Source organism: Crinia signifera, chromosome 1, assembly GCF_055691185.1.
Source record: "Crinia signifera chromosome 1, ASM5569118v1, whole genome shotgun sequence".
In the NCBI taxonomy this organism is placed as follows: Eukaryota; Metazoa; Chordata; class Amphibia; order Anura; family Myobatrachidae; genus Crinia; species Crinia signifera.
In genome coordinates this window covers 232,148,651-232,163,650 of record NC_139217.1, presented here as the reverse complement: position 1 = coordinate 232,163,650, position 15,000 = coordinate 232,148,651, and the positions used below count along the sequence as shown (strand labels likewise).

The window sequence follows — 15,000 nt, the reverse complement described above, 5'->3', positions numbered from 1 at the left end:
TTGACAGGTTGTCATTCCTGCCCACCCTGCCGTTCACTGGCTGCCACCGCCCTGCTGCCAGACTTCAGCAGTTGCCATCCACCCCGCACATAGGATATATTGGAACGGACCCAACACATTAAGATGTGGCGCGGATGGGCCAGATCCAATAGATCCTATGTGCAGCAGGTTCAATCTCTAGGGTCCAACCTGATGCGCACAGGACCGCGCAGCAGGTCGGATGGGATGACAAACACAAGCTGTTTGGTCCGATTTAGCAGCCCGATCCATCGGGTCATATCGCAGTAGTGTATGGGGGCCTTAAGAAAGTATTTAAACATGGTTAATCAAGTTTTCAAATAAATAGCATTGCTTCACAGCGTTATTATGACAAACAGGATAAAACATTTATGTAAAAAAAAAAAATGGCTATAACCAAAAAATAGGCCCTTTTTTTTTTTTTTTTTTTAAACCCTGTTTTTTTCCCCCCAACCATGCCAGAAAAACAAAAAAAAAATGGAATTGGTGGAAAGAAATGTGCGAAAAGTGCCCAATTTGGGTAAAAGTCTGTCAGGTGTGAACAAAACCAACGGGAAAAAATTTGAATTACTAACCCGTCCTTCACTTCAGATGCAAGATTTAGCTCGCAAAAGCAATTAAACCACCCCCAACGAATCTTATTATTTATTTTTAGAATAGACTAACGTAAGGAAAGATAAGTAAAGTAAAGCTGCAAAATGGTATTTTTTAAGTGAGATCAAAAACAAATAAGTGTTTTTGCTTAAGTCATATATATATTGTATTGAATATTAATCTGTTCCTCTAGGAGACCCTAAACTTTTTCCTCTAATCAGTAGAGGATATTCCTGCATGTGATACAGGATCATGGAGTACAGTTGAAAATGTACAGATTACATGACTGATTGAGAGAAGTCCCTTCATTGTTTCTTGCAATATGCTTCCTCGTACTTTAAAGCCAGATAATGCGATTTCGTTTTAACACAAGCATCAAAGAATAACTAGCCTCATGTGCTAATCATGCAGATAAACCCAGGGCTCAATACACAAGGTGATCACACACAGCGCTGGCCAAAATAAGAGGAGATCTGCCCACTAGCCTCTCAGACTAGGGGCATATTTATTAACAGATTGTATTCGTGACATTTAAGGGGTATAAACACGTGGCGATTTAAGCCCCATATCTAAGCGAACTGACTAGATAGTTTAGAAATGAAGCACGGATTGCACCTTGTGTATGCCCCATAGTGATGGTGATGCACAGTCCTGCTTGTCACCATCGCCCGCCAAGCAGTGTTATTTCATCAACCAAAATGTAGACTAAAACTATTAGTCTACAAAAGGTTTTTTCTGTGACTAAAATTTAATGATAATGAAAATAGGAATTACTTAACAATGAAAATGTTGACTATCTGGAGCCAATTGGCGAATGATAAAGAACCATCCCTTTATCACTTCACCAGGCTTAAGATATCTGCCCCGCAGTTACAAAACCATTTACTAAATAACATATTTGAATACAGAGCCATAGGCAGGATATGAAGCTCCCCCCTGGCTAGGACAGAGGCACAGTCAAAAGATGCCAATCTTTAAAGAGGATAGCTACAAGCAATGCAAACATAATTGATAAGTGCCGCCAACAGCGCCATCACCCTGCAGCGCTGTGTACAGCGGCACACTCCGCACCACCCTAGTTAGGCATCCGGCTCCATGAATTCCTTGTGACAAAGTGATTGGTCTAAAACTTTAAAGTAAAACCGGCAGCATCATTTTATAGCTGTTAGCCAGGTAAAGACAGCGGCACATTATTACTGGATGATGCCGGTGTTAGTAGGTGCAATATCCAACAAGAAGGACACAGAAATAGAAGCTGTGGGCAGCAGATATAATACAAACCGCAGCGCTCATACACAGTACAGGAAGGGAAGTGACAGCAGGAAAGAGCAACAGGATATGAGGCGGCTGCCTTCTGAAGATGAAGCATTGCAAGACCTGCACACAACATTACACCGGTAGCAGCAGCACTCCACCGTATCCACATAGCAGCACGCAAAGGAGAGGGGTCCAAGTGCTATGGAAGGGACCACAAGTCCCAGCACTGCAGGCGAGAACGAAGAACACAACCAAAAATCAACATGCTCCGCTCGTACTCAGCTGTCCCCCAGGGCACCCACCTGCTCTCCTCTAACAGGGATGGACACACATTACCAAGCAGCCTCGAATTCCCACAGGCCCGCACACAGTGACAGGCGTGGGGTGCGCTGCGGGGCTCCGGAGTGACGACACACAAACGCCCTCATGAGAGACCCCCCCCCTAATTACCTCGCACAGCTCTCCCGGAAACACGGAATGCTCCGGTCACTGTCCCTGTCGGTACGGCTGCTTCCCCACTGTGCGCTCAATTCCCGTCCACGGCTGTGCGGTCTCCCAGGCTGTCACACTGCCAGGCGCGCTGCTACACACACAGTTACTTCCGCTGTGCACAGGAGTGACGATTTGCGCCCAAGAGCCGCTTCCGCCCGGCTCCCCTCCTCCTCCGACCACGCCCCCAGTCAGCCGCTACGCCAGCATCTTGTCAGTGTGGGACTATCATGGGAGGCTGTTAGCAGTAGTGTCAGTGGTTGTATCTAGTTCCACTTCTGTTTTGTGGGTAGGATGAGACTTTAGGTGAGGGCGGAAGTAGAAGCCCTCACAGTTTTTATTTTGTTTATACTACAAATGTCACCAAGCCCTGATGTGGGGGCAGGGCCGGTGCTAGGGTGTCCGGCGCCCTCCTGCACACTATACATTTTGTGCCCTTTCACATTGCCCTTGCAACAAGCTGCAGCCCGATTGTGGGAGTGTATGCACCATCATACTTGCCTACTTTTGAAAACTCGTTTCAGGGTGATTATAGTTGGCAGTCAAATTTTGCACAGCGCCCCATTGAGGGAGCATGTCATGCTCCACCGAAAGAGCGTGTCTAGTTCCATATAAGGAGAGATTGTGAAAAGAAATTGTGAACGTGGCACCTAGAAGTGTAGGTGTGTACTGCTACATCTGAGAAGAATCTTGTAAAATGACATAGCCAAATGTAGATGAGCCCCAGAGCAGTTAGTAAGAGATACTGTACTTGGGAAAGTGCTGGGAAATGGTGCTGATGATTCAATTTAAATGTATCTATCTCATTACTTTTTTCCCCTTTCTTTCTCTCCAAAAATGTAACAGTGTAATGTGGGATAGGTGAAATGAGGGAGATTGCTAGACTAATGAGAGAGAGTTGAGTTGGAAAAAACTCAGGAGCCCGAGGTGTGCTCCCTACCACCAGTGCTGTGCCTAAACACGTGCAAAGGGGGCCGTGCGTTCGAATTGGGCTTTCTCCCGAAAGAGAAGAGCCCCGTTTTTCCCCTAACCCCTCTCAACCATAAGGCCGAAGAGGGCAAAATAGGGAACGGTGGGTCCTCTTCGCCGAAGCTTAGAGAGACCCTCATTCCTCAACCCCCGGAAGGGTTAGGACGATGGGTCCTCTGCACCCGAAGGTTTGGAGAGACCCTCAGACCACACTACCCAAAAAAAACGTGACAAACTACAAAGAACGTGAAAAGTGACAAACGTGAGAGGGAAAATAAATAAATAATTAAAGAGACCCCAGATAGAAGGCCAGGGTGGGGGTGTGAAAAATTGTCCTACCCCATCCAAAAGCACGAGGTAAGGACGTGAAGCGCTAACCTAAAGGGAAGTGCGCAGTGCTAGTGCCATACTAGTGCAAGGTGACTAATGAGAGAGAGAGGGAGATTGCTGCTATTGGTACTCTTTACTTATCACGGCGGCCATCGCATGCACTAAAAAGAACGGGTGCGATGCGACCGACGCGATGGCGGCGATTTCAAATAGGGAACAATGTTAAATGTCTCAATTGACCCGTTTTTACTGTTCAATGCCTCAATGGTCGCGATTTTTTCATAGGAAACAATGTTAAATGGGCCACAGACCCACAATTGTTAACGCCACCCCACGATCAACGTGAACCCGAAGCGTGGCGAGCGCAGCGAGCCCGCGAGGGGCGGCGGTACGCGTCCTCCGACCTTTTCATACCCCCACTATCCATGTCGGCGTGGAGTTGAGAATAGAATAGTGTGGCAAGACACCGAGCCCGAAGCGTGGCGAGCGGGCGCGGATACCTTCACAGGTAAACGCGTCCCTTCGCCGGCTTCACAGGTATCCGCTGCGCTCGCCACACTATTCTATTCTCAACTCCACGCCGACGTGGATAGTGGGGGTATGAAAAGGTCGGAGGACGCGTACCGGGCTCGATGCACTCGCCACGGGTTCACGTTGATCGTGGGGTGGCGTTAACAATTGTGGGGGCCATTTCACACTTCAGGGTGCCTATTTGGGCTCTGTGGCCCATTTAACATTGTTTCCTATGGAAAAATCGCGACCATTGAGGCATTGAACTGTAAAAACGGGTCAATTGAGACATTTAACATTGTTCCCTATGGGAAATCGAGGCCATCGCGTCGGTCGATTCGCACCCGTTTTTTTAGTGCATGCGATGCCCGCGATTTTTTGCCCTCGATCAGAATCGCGGGCGCTGTGATAAGTAAAGAGTACCCTGCTATTTCAGGGAGTCTCCTGCAGAATGCAGGAGGGGAGGTAACTATGATGTAAGTGTAATGTGGGCTAGGTGAAATGAGGGAGATTGCTAGACTAATGAGGGAGAGAGGGAGATTGCTGCTAATTCAAGGAGTCTCCTGCAGAATGCAGGAGGGTAGGCAACTATGTGCAACATGCGATCCTATGGAGGATCTCGGGTGCATGTACATGTATGCATACACCATCTCAGTGCTGTGTCCGCAAAATGTTGCAGGCACTAAAGGTGCCCATACATGTTGCGAGAATCGCATACGTTATGGGCTAGATCGCATCGCACGGCATGCATGCAATGTGTGTGTAATGCGATCCGAAAGCAGTACAAAAAGTATGTGCAGCACTCGTGACTGAGGGGGAAAGGAGGTGAGAGAAGGAGGAGATAGAGGGGGCGGAGTGTTGAGGACTGGCAGCGGCACTGGCACAGCACACTGAGAAGAGGAAAGGAAGGGGAGGCGGCGATACCTCTCCATACTGCCGCCCGATGTCAGACAGGCGCTGCAGGCGGCGTGCAGGAGGCAGTGGAGGGTTGAGGCAGCTTTAGCAGAGCAGGGAGGGAGACAGCGCTTTTTCAGCATGGTGCCTCCCTGCTTTGCAGGGGCTGCTGAGTGGGTAGCGCCAGCCCTGTGTGGGGGGCGCTAGGGACGGCCATCGTTGCCATTTCCATTGATGGTTGCCATCGATGGCAATAGTGCAATAGGCCATCGATGGTGTTAAAATATACAATGGATGACTGTTGATATTTTTACCTATCGATGGTCATCCATTTTGGTTGACTGACTGGTCTATGGGCCAATTAAAACATGGGGGTGGGGCTTCGCGGGTGCAATCAAAGCTATGCAGAGAAAATTATTAAAAATTATCTGTGGATAGAAGGAGCCAACATGTGTATTTAGGAAATTATATTGGCTGCTTTTATCCACAGGTCATTTATAAAAATTTTCGGTACTTGTGTAGTATCACGGCCCCCATCGCATGCCATATGTTGTGGCATGAGATGGCATGCGAGGAGATTTTTACCTTTTTTGATGCATTTTTTAAAAAATCGCATGTGATCGCGATCACAAATGCATCCAAATGCATTTAAATTAGTAGGAAACATGTTAAATGCACCCCAAATGCCATTTTTCACACTGTACCACCCCCACTATCAACGCGAACCCGAAGCGTGGCGAGCGCAGCGAGCCCGCGAGGGGCGGCAGTATGCGTCCTACGACATTTTCATACCCCCACTATCCACGTCGGCATGGAGTTGAGAATAGAAAGTGTGTCGAGGGGACGCGGACACCTATGAAGCACACGAGGGGACGCGGATACCTGGGAAGGTATCCACGTCCCCTCGCTGCGCTCGCCACTCTTTCTATTCTCAACTCCATGCCAACGTGGATAGTGGGGGTATGAAAAGGTCGTAGTACGCGTTCCACTGCGCATGCCACGCTTTGGGTTGGCGTTGATAAGTGGGTGTGGTACAGTGTGAAAAATGACATTTGGGGTGCATTTAACATGTTTGCTACTCATTTAAATGCATTTGTGTAAAAAAAAATCGCATGTGATACGATTTTTTTACTATATGATGCCCATCGTGGGAGCCGTGATACTACACAAGTACCTAATTTTCTAATGATCCCATTTAAAAGTGCAGCAGCTACTTCCGCACATGCATCACTTGCTGTCTTGGGCGTCCCTGTCTGCGAGAACAACAAAGGATGGGACACGGTCGCTGTACACCCTATTTAATAGGTAAGCACATTTTTTTTGTATGATTCACCTATACACCTTGACAAAGGGGCGTGCCAGCCCCGAAACGTTGGTCCATGAGATTTTGAAAGTTTCTCAGAGTGCCATCATTATTCTGCATTGTACTCTACATCCTAGAGGGGCATCGGGGCCAGTGATAGGAGAGGAGAGTGCCGGACACACACACACACACACACACACACACGATCCAAAATAAAGATGTCACTCTTTGTAAAGTGCAAAAAGCTTTACTGTAGTCTACGCCGTTTCGGGACTAGCCCGTCTTCAGGACACACACACACCCACACAGAGAAGTACCAGCACACTGGCCATTCCTACTAATGGGGTGCAAACAGCACCCACACTTCCCAGGTTGGGGTGCAGTGGCCTGTGACCACACACTCTAGTAAATACAAACACAGTGGGCCCAGCACTCACTACAACAAACTAACTCACCTTAACATTCAAATAATCAATTAAATAAATAGTGGGGTTTTAGTTCATGAATTGATCAATGCATTTAAGCTTGCAGCCCATCGCCAAGGGACCCCATTTCACTGCAAGGCCTACACTAATGCTGCCCATACAGATGTGCGATTGCATTCGATTCGATATCAGGTTCGATTTCCCTTGAAGCTCACCATTCGATAAATCACATGAAATTTGCATTTTAATGCATTCGATCATACGATTTATCGAATGTACCGTTCGAAAAAAAAATATTTGGCGGGATGCTACAAAAAACACACCCGATTATCGAACATATATTTAGAAATTTAAATAGAGGGGTGGCCTATCTGGGGATATATAAACATAAGCAGCCATTTTAACTCCCTGCACTCCTGTTTGCTTTGTGACTAGAGAGGTTTGGTTTATACCTGCTGATCGTTACACATTGCTAACTACCGTGCACTGCTTTGTTCTGCCTGGCATTACAAAATGCTTCTATCCTGCTTTGTCTTGAGATGGATTCTGCAAGATATCAAGCTCTGATGAGCTATGCTGTTCTGAAGTTAAGAGGAGACAGGGAGAGGGTCCAGCAAAGAAGAAGAGAGAGATCATGCTGCACGAGGGCCTGGCTGCTGAAAAGCCCTGAGCGCTCCTACATGTCCCTCCTGGCTCATATTCACGAAAGTTACCTGGAGGACTTCCGAAACTTTCTGCGGATGGATGACGACACCTTCCAGGAGTTGCTGGTTCTGGTGACCCCTATATTGAGAAGCGGAAGACCAGATGGAGGGTTCCTATCTCGGCTCAGGAGAGGCTCGTGGCTACCCTGCGGTTCCTGACGACTAGGCAGGCCGTGAGGACCTGAAGTATGGGACATGCATCTCTGCGCAGGCTTTGGGACACATCATACCTGAAACCTGCAAGGCCATTATCAAGGTTTTACAGTACAAGTATTGTAAGGTAAGAAAATCACACCACACATTGCTTGCCATTTTAGCAAAAAAGTTTTCTTGAAAAACTGAATGCAATTTTTTTGTTTTGTTATTTTAGCTGGCACTTGTTTCCTAGCACGGCGCCCATCGTATGCCATCGCATACCACTAATTAAGGTGTGCGATGGGATCCGATTTTATTATTGCGTCGCATGCCATTACAATCTCATGCGATGCGATTTTTAATTGTACAGGCATTCTGATGGGTGATTACTATGTTAAATTAACCCCCATTGTTAACGACACCCCCACTATCAACGCCAACCCGAAGAGTGGCAAGCGCAGCGGTACGCGTCCTCCTATTCATACCCACACTATCCACGTCGGCGTGGAGTTGATTTTATATAGTGTGCCGAGCGCAGCAAGGCGAGCACAGCGGAATACATGTGAAGTAATCCGCGTCCGCTTGCCACACAATATAATATCAACTCCACGCTGACGTGGATAGTGGGGGTATGAAAAAGTCAGAGGACGCGTACCGCTGCGCTCGCCACGCTTCGGGTTGGCGTTCATAGTGGGGGTGGCGTTAACATTTAACATAGTAATCACCCATCAGGGTGCCTGTACAATAAAAAAATCGGGTCTGATAGCATCGCATGTGATGCGATGGATACGATGGCATACTGTAAGATGAAAATCGTGGGCGCCGTGCTAGGAAACAAGTACCTTTTAAACCACATTTTAAAATATGTGACCAACATGGCTGAGAAGCCCAAACATGTGAAAAAACAACAGCACTTTATATCTTTAAAAGATTAAATGTCATTTACTAGCCTAAAATTATCTCAATCTACACAAAGTGCAACATCAAATATAAATGCTAGAAGTGGTGCAGCCTGCGTCACTGGCAGTGAGTGATTTTGCTTTCAGGGGTGCATTGCACACACGCAGCTTGGGTCAAGAAGATGGTTCCCAGCAACCATCTGCCTTCGCCAAGCTGCATGTGTGCAATGAACCCCTGAAAGCGATGTCACTGAAATGCCATATCACAGCCCAGCAGAACTATTGCTGGGTATGTTTTTCCTAAAAACACAAGTAATATATGCTCAAAGTGGACTGATTGTAAAACATTAGTACATTTTTTAATTGAAATCAACCAACATTGAATAGAGTAGGCACCTCCACCTCATCCTCATCTGCCATCATAGATGTGTATATTGCTGAGGTGACGGTGTGTGTGTGGCACGGGGTGGGTAGCTGGTTTGTGGGGGAGATTGTATTTGAGGAGAAGACTGCAGAGTGGTGGAAGGGTGGGTGGTGGTGGAAGCTGTTAATGAGGATGGGTTCTGGAGGAAGGGTAGGTGGCGTGGTGCAAGTGAAAGGGACATGCGGAGCAGGTGTTTGGAGTGGTGGGCCACTGAGGTTCCATTCTGGTGTCACTTGGCCTGTGAGTGTCTTGCCATGCTTTGGGCACAGTGTTTTTTATTCTCCCACTACGCCCTGGTGGATGGTAGGGCATGAAATACCATCTGTCGGCACATGTCAGCTCAAAAAACAGTGAAAAACCCCATGTCAACCTAACCCATGTGGACTTAACACATGTGTCGACCTTGTCCCCTGTCGAACTAGACTCATGTAAGCCCTTCTGCCATGTCAACCTAGACACATGTCGACCCAACAGTGTCAACCAGCTTATGGTCGACCCATTGACCATATCCTCTGTGCAGAGAGGAGACTTTATTTTTACCTTATTTATTTATTTCTACTTACCACCTCCTTTTTATGCTGTAAAAACCACATATATGAGCCTGTGTCCCAGAAATGTTCATTTAAAATGACAGCCAGTTTTCTATGGGTGAAATGGGTTGAATGTGAATGGTACAAAAATTGGATTGAAACAGTAATATACCAGTTACAACATGCAATGTGAAAGGGGTTTAACTGGCTTTAGATCCGTTTTAAGAAACATTTAGAAAAACAGGATGAAAGCAGGTTTTCGCAATGTGGAAGCAGCATGTGTGCTGTAGGAAATAATGGCCCTTATTCAGATCTGATAGCAGTTCAAATTTGTTCTCAAAATGGGCAAAACCATGTGCACTGCAGGTGGGGTAGATGTAACGTGCAGAGAGAGTTCGATTTGCGTAAGTTATTTTGTTTCTGTGCAGGGTAAATACTGGCTGCATTATGTTTAGACTGCAATTTAGATTTCAGTTTCAAAAGCATTTGGAAAAACCAGGGTCAAAAAAGGGTTTTACCCAGGTCGGACCCAAGTTGCTGGGCAGCGTAAACAGGTAACCGGGGTCCTGTTTACACTATAGGGAGGAGGCAGCATCAGCTACAAGTGCTGCCTCCTCCCCCACACCCCAATGATGTGCCGCCACTCTTCCCCAACTTCATGTGACATCTGCGAACCGGCTTATTGCCTGGTCGCTGAGGGGAGCGTCACCTCGCATATGCCAGCTCACTCCCGGGGTGGACCCATGTCCAAATCCCAGGTGCAACCCGGCATTTGGGTTGCAAAAGGGTACTAGTGTACTTCCCGGACAGAGGGGTAGATGCTTGAAGCAGTGATAAGGAAGGATAAGTGAGCTAGAGGAGAAATGACCCATGGCAACCAATCAGCACTGAAGTAACATCTATAGTTTGCATAATATAAAATTATACAGAGCAGCTGATTGGTTGCCATGTGCCACTTCTCCTCTCTTAACACTGCTTTATGTACATCTACTCCCAAGTGACCTCCTCCTCCCTAGCAAAATGACTTCACCTTCTGGGTGCAGGGAGAAGGAGGATCCCAGAAGTCACCGCAGAAGGCAGCAGCAGCAGCAGGAGTGTAGGAAGTGAAGGAGACCTGCAAGGATACTCTCACATGGCTGACGGGTGCTTGCAAAGGGCAGCTCTTTTTGCAAGAGCTGTCCTTTGTGCTACTAATCGCATATGTTAATACATATGCCATTAGTTTCATCGCAATGCTGGGTAATTTCGCAGTGATTATAAATCCCACCCTAACAATGAAGTCCAGGAGCCGAGCATTTTGGGTAGATGTATGAAGCAGTGATGAGGGAGGAGAAATAAGCTGTTCTGTATAATTTTATACAGGTCTAGTATGCCTTATCCAAAATGCTCGAGACCACAATCATTTTGGATAAGGAATTATTTTTTTTCACCTGGTCCCTCGGGTTCATCTTCAGAGGCATCCCCGATCCCTAAGATGCATTTCGCAGTTGCACGGGTGACATCATGATATCCATTGGCGCACCCTCGCAATGCATTCTTGGGACTGGTTTTGCCTCTGAAGACAAACCTGATGGCCACCAGGGAAAACCAAAAAAATCTACAAATGATTCCAATAACCGTAGGTTTTCGGTATATTTCGTTTTTTGGATATCCGGATAATGGATACTCGACCTATATATACCAAATATAGATGTTACTTAAGTGCTGATTGGTTGCCATGGGGCAATTATCCTCTGGCTCACTTCTCTTTCCTTATCACTGGTTCATACATCATACATCATACATTAACAGAAGCTGCTAAGGCAAAAACAGCTTTCTCTACCCCAGAGGGCTTATATCAGCAGTACAAAGTGTTGCCATTTGGTTTACATGGTGCCCCAAATGCGGCCCCACAGGGAATATGCAGCTGCATATTTGGACGACTAACTGGGAATCACAAAGGTAGAGGCTGCATTAAACACTACTGACACAGGGGTTTACTGCCAAATATGCCATTGGTATGGTGGAAGCCACATATTTGGGGTACACTGTGGGCAGAGGACAGGTTAAACCCTCAGCCTAGTAAGGTAGAAACAGTCCTCACTTGGTCTAAACCCAAACTTAAGTCAAAACTTAGGACATTTCTCGGTCTGGTGGGATATTTTCACAGGGTTATTCGAGATTTTGCCACTAGAGTGACTCCACTAACTGAATGTCAAAAAAAAAGTCCCCAGACAAGATAACGTGGTCTAGACCAGTTGAAACTGCTTGGCAGGATTTAAGACAAGCTTTGTTTACAGAGCCAGTCTTGCAACTCCCGACTTAAAATAAATAAAAACAATTAGTGTAACAGACAGGATTCAGAGCAGTCCTTTCCCAACAGTTAACTGAAGAGAAGCCCATCCTCTATCTTAGCCATAAATTACTGCCCACGAGCACAAATACTCTGTAGCTAGCTGTAGAGCAGTAGTGCTTTTCTATTAAGTGGGCAGTCGAATCCTTAAGATATTGTTTGTTGGGACAAGAGTTTTTGTTGGTCACAGACCATGCGCCCTTACAATGGATGCATACAAAGAGGTGAATACTCGTGTAAAAATGGTGGAGGGCTGTGTACCTGGGTGGATGACACAAGTAGGGGTGGGCGAGGCAGAGAGCTTGCCTGAAAATATTAGTACAGTAGCTTCACCAGGGTGGTTGAAGCTAAAGCTGGCCATAGATCAGAAAGATCGATCTTAAGATCGATTGCGCTCATGATTGTGTACAATATCCCTTGAAATCCCCGGCAGTCCTTGGTGGTTTTTGGACACACAATCTACTCACAATCCATCATACAATCAGTCATACAATCCATCTTCTGCATGATTGTGTACACAAGATGTGCACACAATCTGCATACGAACCATCATACAATCTATCTGCTGATACACACACACACATTATATATATATATATATATACACATACACACACACACAAATATTAGCATTACTGATACCCCCCTATATGCTGTTCTACCCCCTTAACCACAATCCTTGCTCCCCCCTACACCACTCCCTATTGCTCTCATGGAGCACTCGGAGACCCATTCAGAATTTTGCTATGGGGCCCACAAAGGTCTAGTTATGCCCCTGCCTGACGGTAACAGGAGCAAGTACCATATTGAGGATGTTTTTTGTTTAAAGATGCTATAAGATCAATTTTGGGAGCTCCTCACTGGGACACACAGCTCCAGAAATTTCTATTTTCCTGGATGAACAATGTGGCAGCTAAAATTAATTTGCCTTCCAGTTCTCCATGAAAAGGTATATGGAAGGAACCCAAAGCTCTGCCCAGAGGATGTGTGAGACCTTCTTCATGACTAGCCAACTTCGACTGCTACCTTCCCACTTGTTGTAGGCCACTGCAGTGGTATTGTCTGAATGGTTGTGAATCAGATGGCCCCATATAGATTGCTCGGTATTTCCCTCAATTTAAGAATAGTTAAATCAGAAGGATTTTAGGACAGACCAGCAAACCTGCAACTGACAAATTGGGGGAAAGTTTCTGGATCAGCAGACTGGCATCAAGACCAAAGTCCAAATTGAAACCAGACAACCCTTGGTCATATTTGGAACATTTAATCAACACAGTAGGAATTTAACACTCTGAACTGACAACCAGAACAGTTGTCCTACCAACTGAAGACCTAGAACAAGGAAAATAGAACTGAAGTGAAAGTTGCCACCATACTTCCTAACAATTGTATGCAGAATCAATGCATGTGGAAGGTTCAGGAGAGACCCTCATTCTGAACCGGATAGGGTGAAATTTCTCTGGGTGAAGACAATCTCATATACACTATCCAAGGTGTCTAAAAGGAGACCAAGAAACAGCATTCGCCAAGATGGGATAAAGCTGGACTTGGGAATGTTTACTATACAGCTAAATGACTTCAGATTCTCCAATGTCAGCTGAAGGAGAGACTCAGAGCTTTGCACAACAGATTGTCCAAATATGAAATGATGTTGACCCCCAGCACATCTCAGTAATGTGCAATGATTGAAAAAGCAAGTTCTGGAATTGAAGATGCCAGCACTCCCGGCAAATCACATAAGGAAATGTCCTTTACAAATGGAAATATGGAGGGAGGCATCCTTGATGTTTATGGAAGTCAAACATTCTCCAGCTTCCATGGTGTTGATATCCAAACATACAGACTCCATTTTGAATTTTTCCTGGAGAACTTAAGGCAGGCATGTCCAAACTGTGGCCCTCCAGCTGTTGTGAAATTACACATCCCAGCATGCCTTTCCATTGTTTTAGCAATCCCTAATAGCAAAACTGTGGCAAGGCAGACTGTGGCTTTTAGGTGTTGGAGCCAAGACAGGAAGTTAAGGGATCTTAACCCTGGTAGCTTGATAAATAATTGTTGTAGCTTTGATCCAGAGATCAACTCCCCCACATAGGGAACCATTATTAAAGTGTGTATGGACTCGCAGGGAACGTCTATTCGAGACCGTCATTTTATCTAACCCAATACCTCCTTGGAAGTGTGCTCTGGCAGTAGAGCTCCCATGACCAGACTGATGAATCTTCAGAGTGGGTGCTATCTACTATGCGTTGTTCCCTTTCATACTATGTTCTCAAGCATGCCGACCCCATAATTTGCCTTTCAACATGGGTTTTTTTGTGTTAATGGCACAACCCAGGTTGAAATTCCCAGGTTTTCAACCCTGCTTTTTACCCGGGTTGACCCGTTCACACTGCAAAAGGACCCGTGTTGAAAGGCAAATTACCGGGTACAACTGCTCACCCAGTAATTTGCCTAGCAGTGATAACAGGGGTGAGGCACTGCAGTCACCGGCATTTAAAAGCCGTGTTGTTTACACTCGCAGTGTGAACGTGGTATTAGAAGATGTATACCAATGTAGCCCTGATTTTCTTTGTGGAAAAATTTGCACATGTGGTATATACACACATACATACATACATACATACATACATACATACATACACACACATACGCCCCTTTCCCACTGCAGCTAAAAAAACGGTAAATTGCTGATTTTCAGCGCAATTTACCATTTTAAGGCTGCAGTGGGAAAGTGCCAGAGTTGAAATACCGTTTAAAGCTAAATGGTATTTCAACCCGTTTTTAACCCCTTCCTGACAGAGCCAGTTTTTGCGTTCCTGACAGAGCCCTTTTTTTCAAATCTGACAGGTATCACTTAAGTGGGGATAACTTTTTTTTGCTTTTACTTATCCCAGTGATTTTGAGATTGTTTTTTCGTGACACATTGTACTTCAAGTTAGTGGTAAATTTTCGTCGATACAGTCTGTGTTTTTTTGTGAAAAATACCAAAATGTCGGAAAAAAATGGAAAATTTAGCAATTTGCAAAATGTTAAATTTTCTGCTTGTGAGACAAATAATCATACCACTCAAAATAGTTAATAACTAACATAGACCATATGTCTACTTTATGTTTCCATCATTATTTCAACTTCCTTTTAATTTTTTGGACACTAGGAGGCTTACAATATGAATAGCAAATTTTCAAGA

The 15,000-nt window shown here is 45.6% G+C and overlaps 1 protein-coding gene and 1 long non-coding RNA gene across 2 annotated transcripts in view; one reads left to right on the top strand and one right to left on the bottom strand.

Annotated features, from left to right (window-relative positions):
* The window catches only part of MOB3A (MOB kinase activator 3A), a 23,197-nt gene extending 20,685 nt beyond the window's left edge, over window positions 1–2,512 (bottom strand). Inside the window, exon 1 of the mRNA XM_083179418.1 lies at window positions 2,320–2,512. The gene's annotated coding sequence lies outside the window, so the exon portion shown is untranslated. The remainder of the gene's footprint in view (window positions 1–2,319) is intronic.
* Window positions 1–15,000, top strand: part of LOC146071076 (uncharacterized) — a 107,179-nt gene that overhangs the window by 59,473 nt on the left and 32,706 nt on the right. The gene's annotated exons all lie outside the window — the stretch shown is intronic.